Source organism: Equus asinus, chromosome 16, assembly GCF_041296235.1.
Source record: "Equus asinus isolate D_3611 breed Donkey chromosome 16, EquAss-T2T_v2, whole genome shotgun sequence".
Classification (NCBI taxonomy): domain Eukaryota; kingdom Metazoa; phylum Chordata; class Mammalia; order Perissodactyla; family Equidae; genus Equus; species Equus asinus.
Genome location: NC_091805.1, coordinates 27383546 through 27391901, shown reverse-complemented (window position 1 = coordinate 27391901; position 8356 = coordinate 27383546).

Sequence of the window (8356 nt, the reverse complement as noted above, 5' to 3'; positions counted from 1 at the left end):
TCTCCTGGGACATGTGAGTATAACTATCTTTTCAATAGCAGTCCTCTAATAACCTGTTGGCCTTGTCATACCTAATTAATAATGAAACCCGTACTTTAAAACGAGGAAGCTGATGCTCCAGAGAAGCTATCTCTGCTTCCCAGAAGGCCCCTGCTTTCCTGCACCCATATCTTTGCCTGTGCTATACCTCATTCTCAGAATGAACTCCCTCTGCCATTTCTGCATCTTACAATTCTATCCATCCTTCCATGTACTCTCACCAGCATTGGCCTGAATCCCTGATGATTTAAAGATGAGTGTGTGAGGCTCAGAGTGGCTTGTGACTTGAACTGTATTACACAGCAAGGAGAAGGCAGTGTCAGGTCTCAAAGCCCGGTAGGCTTTCTTTGTGCCCTTTTCAATCATTGTATTGGCTCAAGTCCTGTGAGTATGTGCAAGAGAAACTGACCTTAGCCAACTTGAGCACAAAAGAGATTTCCTGGAACGATGCTGGGCCAGCACACATAATTGGAGGACCTGAAGGACCAGACTCCAGGTGAAGCGGACACAAGAGCAGCTCCAGCGATGTAAGCCTTTGAATCTTCCCTCAAGATCCCAGTCTTTACTAGGACTCAGCTCAAGCCCACTTTCTTAAAGTTTCAAATATCTGGAAGTGAAAATTTGAGGGACCCCACCTGGTCAGATAAAAGCCCTGGATCAATCAGCTGTGCTGGGGTGTGTTTGGGAAGGGGCAGGGTAACAGAACACTGACATGATGATTGGGGAACCACTCCTATGTATTAGACAGTTCCCCAGAGAAAAAGGGAACTGTTGAGTCCTGGGCATACACCCCAACTTGAGTCTCCTACAGCCGTCTCTCTAATGTTTTAAATAATAAGTTCCCCCAAATAAAATTGGGTATTGGAAGGGTTGGATGAAAATAGCTCCACAGCATCTTTAACAGTTCCACAAATCATCATTGAACGCTTACTCTGTGCAAAGTACTAAGCTAGACACTGGGTGGGGAAAGGGATGAGGTTGGGATTGGAAATCAGCAAGATCTGGCTCAAGGATAAGACAGGCCTATAAATCATGACAACGCAGGGCAGGGTAAAGGCACGACAATGCAAGGCTCCAAAAGACGCACAAAGTGCTATGAGATTTTACAATATGGAGAGGTTCCCTAACATTTATATCCAGAGGAAAACCAAAAAGTCAAGTCCAGATTTTCCTTCTTATTGGAACTTCATCATATGCTGGAGAAACCATACATGACTCCACATGGAAAGGAACACAATGTTCTTATTTCCACCTCCTGCAGCCCAGCTGCCAATTCAAACATCTGTCGCCCCTTAAACGTGCACTTAGGGAAGCAACAGGTTCAGGGGGCTCATGTGCCCTTCTTAGATGGACCATATAAACACGGTATCTGAGAAGGAAAAAGGGAATTGCCAGAGGAGTCCTGCCTATACCCCTGCGAAGATTTCAGATGTTAGTTCCATCAAGGAGACACTTCTGAAAATCCATGAGCACAGACAAAGACCTCTAGAATTCTTACAGATGGGGTTAAGGACAGAGACTTTGCTGATAACATCGCTGTACAAGGAGAGTTTGCTGCAACATTTCATAACTCAAGAGCTGTTGCAACATATTTGGATCCTTCTCATGGTGTGGTGGTGAGAGAGTGAGAAGAATATAAACATCTCGGTCCCACTGGGATGATCAAAACAACCTTGCTTTATTGAGCACCAGGTGCACCTCATGACCCCTCAGGGTCAGGGAAGATCAGTTTAGGATCTGATATGAGGGTGGGCAATGCAATGGCTTCTTCACTTAGTACTAATCCTTTTGGCTTGTCTTTAGTCGGTGGTTACAGCAGGAGGCAGGGGCAAAGGGGATGCAGAGGAAGGGAAGGCTGAAGAGAAGCAGGGGAGCAGGGCGATTAAGGAGGGAGAAGGGTGCACGTGTCTGGGAGCAGAGGGAAAGGGAAAGACTGGAGTTGTTTAGCGTGGTTTTCACTATTGAAGTGGAGGAGAGTAGGCAAAACAGAGTCAGTCTCACTTTTAGCAGTAGAGAGCAAGGAGGTGATCAGTTGAGGGAGAAAAGGAGCCAGTCAATTAATATTTCTGTAGATCCACTATGTCAGGCACTGCTGCATTTGCTTCAGCTTGGGAACTTAGGGACAGAGAAACCTCCAGCATTCGTACTTGGAGATTTACAAAGACGTATCAGGCCTCTCTTCACCCTTAACACACACACAGGCTTCATCTCTAGGATGGAGCTTTTAGCCGGGTGTTCAGCCTCCACCACCGGGTCGGACAGCTTATAAGGCTTTGTGTGGAGGATGAGTTGTCACGCTCACAGTCAACCTCAAGGCCGTAGTCAGCACTGGGGGAGTTGGGGCGGGTAGGGGTGCACCGAGCTCGGGCCTCACAGCCACGCGAAGGAAGCGCAGGGCCTCAGATTTAGATTTCTGACAGTTATCTCCAGGTGAGGCAGTCTTAGGCTAAACTATACAAAATTGTTTTTGTAGGTTAAAAAATGATTGAACATCAACCATTTCATGTGGCTTAACTTAATACATAGTATACACTGTAAATTATATACATGTTAAAGATGTTAATTTGTTAGATGAAATATTAAAAATTATCACTTCCATAAACCTGCTTTGTCATCTTGTCATTCTTTTTAAAATAATATGTTGGGATCTTCAAAAAAAATGAAAGTTACCTAGGCTCTTCTTGACTCTGGCCAAAGCCAGGTTCTACCTTCAGCTTGGGACCCTCACAGAGGCCTCTGACACATGTGTATATGAGCATCATATGACCCGGCGCACAAGAGCTCAAGACCCAGAGCACGTCTTTAGAAGAGCTTCTCATGTCCAAGTCTATGAGTCTTTTTCTTCTTCTGAATGCTACACCTCAGCCCCATTCCTTATAGCTAACTGTCTAAACCCACATAGGTTCTCCTGTTGGATATTTTTATGTCACCATATCTGTTTGGTCACCAGATGGCTGCTCACAAACATCTTCTCTTTCTCTTCAAATCTTCTGTGGCCTCCTAACTGCTTGCTCTGCAAACCATGTTTAACTTCCTACAAAGTTTGACATTAATTCTAAATTTCTCGAGAATTCAGGCCAACATAAGACCTATGCATTTAGTGTAGCTGCTGTCAGAAGTCCACCTGGCTGACTCTGAATGTACAGATGCTGCTGTAGCAAAAGAAAACCTAGTAAAGGTCCCTGCTACCATCTCTCCCCTTCTGCTTCTCTGAGCTCCTCAAAAAGCAAAACCAAATCATTTGCTTCACCGTAGTAATACTGTGTGCATATTATAATTATGTGTGCTCATTTTTCAACAAACATTTATTGAGGCCTGATTACATGCCAGGCACTGAAGATACAGTGGTGCAAAAAATATACATGATTCTTGTTGTCACGAAGTTTACAGTCTGGTAAGTGACACCAGCAAGAGAGACTGATACTATATGCTGCAAGTGCCACACAGGAATGACTGGAGGCTCCAGGGTGCTGTGGCAGCACAGTCATCCCTTACCATAGGGTTTTAGTGTTAGCTTGTCCTAAACACTGTTCTAGATTCCAGAGGAAGAGATGATAAATAAGTAAACCAGGAGGTCTGTTCAAGGAGGCAATACTTGAGCAGGGTACTAAATGAGGAGCAGGATCCAGGGACTGGGAAGGAAGGGTGTTGTGCATTGCACTCAAAATGAGAGGTCAAGGAAGGCTTCCTAAAGGTGGTGATGCCTGAACTGAGCCTTGAAGGATAAATATCAACAGGAGTTATCCAGATGACGGAGGCTGGCATTTGATGGAGAACTGTTCCAGGCAAAAGAAGCAGGATATGCAAAAGCCCAGGGAAGAAGGAATAGAACATATGAGAAATTTGTGCTGGAAAAGATGAAGGTGTAGCAGATGACCACTAGCTCCCCCTTTGCCTGGTAAAATTGTTTTAATTGTGTAAGGGCCAGTATTTTTGTGTACATTCTTTTCTGTTTTAGTAGCCTTACTGATACACTAGTCCAAACATGTCTGGATAGATGACAGAACATGACAAAGTAACTCCTGCCATCTAGTGGACAGACAGAACATCACAATGCGTGGAAAATTAGCATTTACTACATATAGTTTCAGGCTCACAGCATCTCAGATTATGGTAATTTTCCATTCCATAGTTTGAAAGTCCTGCTGTGCTAAAAAAAAAAAAAAAAAGTTAAGAAATATCTAAGAATATTGTCAGGCCAAACTCCCCTGTTGGAGGGAGATGAAGGGAAACCAGGGGAATAAAGGAAGGAGGGAAGGGAAACAATTATGTTCTGTGTCAACATTATACTTAGGGGGCATGCTCTCACTTATTCCTCCAAACGATGAGGTACGCATATAAACTCATTTTGCAGCTGAGGAAACCAAGACTCACTGTACAGGGCTGACTCCTTTGTGTTATGCTACCTCTAGTCAGGGTTCATTCTTACTCAATGAAGTGTGAGTAAGGAGCATTCGTTCCCCATCTATACTTTTAAGTGTGAGAACCTCAATGAAAATACTCAAGGCCCCATTCGGTCCTCAGGAGACATTGGTAGACTCTCTATTTTACTCAGTAATATACACATCAGCTGGTTCCTAAAGCAGAGGAAGCCTCAAATGCCCCATGTCATAAAGGACAGACATATTTTCAAAGCTAAAAACAGGAAAGCATTTCTAACAATGTCACACTACTTCTAGTTGAGAGACATTCTTAGAAATGCAATTTGGATGCAGAATTGTTGCGATTCTCAGAACACATCAACAAGGACCGACATTTTTGGAATTGAAGCTGTCTCAGAAAAATCCAAGATGAATAGTGTCCTGCATGTATGAAGATGCATCACGTTAGCGAAGGATAATCAAGTGTGCATATAGTGATTTCCCGTAGTACTTTATACCTACTTACAAGTTCTTGAAACATTTTTTTTTTTTTTTGGTAATGGTGCTTAGCACACAGTAGGAGCTAAAAACATGACTGTAATTATGAAATTTTTGCTCATACGCCTCTTATACTAGGATGTGAAAGGTTATTACAGACTGTCCACCAGTTGTTCTCTGTCTGCACTGAGGCCAAAGCAATAGGGATGGAGCACCAGCAAATCAGAGGTGCAAATACGAGTGCAGAGAAATTAGAACTGACAGGGCTGGGATGGGGATGGGGAGCTGGGAAGTCTTAGGACAGACTACCAAGGGAAAACAGCATCATCTTGTAGATGTTCAAGAGTAAAAGGGTCTATCTTTAGGCTGGGATTATTCTGGTGGGGTTTGGAAATAACCCCTGGTGTCAGGCTTGTAGTCAACTCCAAAGTTTTGACTGAGTACTTGAGTTTCTACTGTGGTAAGAAACGTAGGCCGGCAGGGGGCCTGGGGGCAGAGGCGGGATGACACGACACACATGAAACAGTTTCTTCCTTCCAGAAATTTATAATATAGACATAGGAAATCAAGGGAACGATCATTTGGATTGGAACGATCAGGGAAGGTTTTGTAGAGGGAGGAGTCAGACTTCTGATAGCCTAATAAGAATGAATACATTCTGGGATATAGAGAGGAGGAAAAGGCATTGTAGGTAATGGCAACTAACACTCCAAAGATCCCTTCGCAGCCATTCTGAACCTAAAGCCTGGCATCAAAATCTTGCCTTTGTTTAAATTACATATTTATTAGGGGGTGGGGGAAGGGTGGGAGGAGATGGTCTCTACTAGAAAGAGACTGTGTAAGGAAGAATGAGGCATCTCATTTTCCTTACCATTTGGTGTCACTCCCTATCAAATAAAATGTACGAAACTTAGGAAAATAGGCACCCTTATTAAGAGTACACATTTGGAATGGCCATTTATCTATGGAGTCTCAAAACAGAAAATTAAAATGACAGAAAGGACACCCACAGAACACCTGGCATTCATTTCACAAACTTGGGGGGAAAGTGTAAAAAGGGGCATTGCTAACACTTCTCTAAAGATTACTCATATATACATAACAAATACAGTGGGACTGGTTTTTTTAATCAACATTTGAGTGTAGGAAGACCAGCAACATGCCAGAAGAAATAAAGAAACTTCTACTGGGTAAAAAAGCATTAAGATGAGTGTCTAGAGAAATTCAGAGGGGGTTGGATCCCCAGCCCCTTGCTCCTTTTGCTTATGGACAGAGCTGAAATAACAGTGTGAGACTACAGAGCCATACATCTGTTTCTGATTTACTGTCTTGGTCTTGTCCTAGTTGGAGTCATTTCTAGATCATATGCTAGTCTTCAGAGAAGTTACAGAAGGAATTTACACAAAGGGTGAATATATAATTAAACACACAGATACAAAAACACCATGGATAGAATGTAGATAAGAAACATATGCAAAAATTCTGATGAGAAGGAAATTATCAGATGGCTTTCATTTTCTGATTTGTGCTACTCACCCCTCAGCTCAAAGATGTTGATTTCAGGATGTCAGAAGCCCATCCATTGATTCATCTTCTTGGGTTCCCTACCTAAGTGACATTCCTCTGAAGTGGGCTTCTCTAAATCTACACCTAGAATCTAGAAGCTGTTATTCTCTATTTTCCTTCATAAGACAGCATTAAATTTTGTAGTACTAAAGCTGTTACTTTCCTCAAAGAATTGCTTCAGTAGGGTCCAAGATAGAATCTGCTTAGGGGATAGGTGAGCGTAATGTGTTCAATTTAAAAGGGCATTTTGCACACGGTGCATGTGTAAATCGAAATTCTAAACCATTTATATCTGTTGTCTACTCATCTTTTAGAAAAGATATGTACACACTCTCCAAATAAGGTTTTTGCTCATCCTTCTTAATTCTTTTCCATAAATTCTTAATTTTTTAAAGCACTCAAAACAGAGGTTGATGACAATTTTATTCTTTTTGTTCATTTTTTTCTATTGAGAAAAAAAATTAGCACATCAAATTAAGCTTGAACTATTTTGCAATCACTTTTCTCAACTTCATTTTCATAATTTTTTTTGCCCAACTTGCAATCGCTTTCCTAAGATCATGCTTTTCACTTTAGATATCTAAAATGTCATTATTCACTAAATATTTGCCTTAGCACTGAACTTTGTGGTTACTTTGTTGAAAATCTTGCTGTAATCTGACACAGCATCAACTATTTGTGATTACTTATCTAGTACATGGGTGATAATACCCACCTTCCAAGAAAGGCAGTTCAAACAATTTGACAAAATTAGGAAACGGTAACATCAGTTCTAAGAAACAGGGAAAAATCTCCACTGAGAGTTGACATTCCTGCCTGGTGTCAGATAGTGTTCTTTAAAGACCACAGACAGCACGCACAAATGTAGGCGGAAATAATACATCTGCAGACACTGGCAGACAGCACCACCCGCCAAATTTGGCCACAGTTTCTTAAGATAAATAACTTTTCGGTGACGCGTAGGGCTGAAATTACATAAACAGCAGAAATTACTAAGACATAAGCCTACGAGTTTTGTGGGTTTCACAAGATTTTATGCAATCAATATTCTGACATCTGTAACACCATTTTGTTTCTAAAAAGCTGATGCCAGAAATGTGAGATTAATATCATTTGATGACTTGTACAGATTTTGAAATAAACTAAGTTTAATCCTTTGGAATAACCATTCTTGAACCACATTTTTATTTAGGTCATTAAGACAACCATAATCATCTCCTTATAAGGAAAAGTTTCATTAAAATGCTAGAGCTGCAGCCTGTTTCAAACCCAATACTTGTAGCTTGTTATATTAATAGTTCTAAATGTCTAAGGCGTATTAAATGAAAACACCCTTAACAGTTTTATCTCAAGAGTTTGAGCAATAAGAATTTTAAAAAGCTGACATGAAAAATAGCTAAATATTCTGGGAACTTCCATTACAATAGGAAACGGCATCAACCACCTTCTTAATCTTTCCCTAGAAGTGGCTATTTTGCCTAACTAAAATCTTTTAGGGAGATATCTGCCATTATAAAACGGTTTCAGAAGGCTGAAAACCTGAAGAATATGTGAATGGAAGCTCCTTGCTAATTTTAATCATAGCACCCAAAACCGAGGCAACATTCTCTAGTGGGATTGGAATTCCCTGAGAACTAACCTGTAACACTGGGTATCTTTTAAAACATTAGCTCCCTTCACCTCCCCTTGTATATCAACCAAGTTCAATTCTAAAAGTGACTTTAATGAAAGGTGGAGTATTAAACTTCCTGAGAGTGTCTCCTTCCCTGCACTTTTGGTAGTTACATTTTTCTTCTTGTTAATTTTCTGAGAATATGTTAACTTGATTATGAGTCATATTAAGAAGTTTTTTTTAGCTAAGACTTCATTTTAATTACTGAGATGGTTTACTG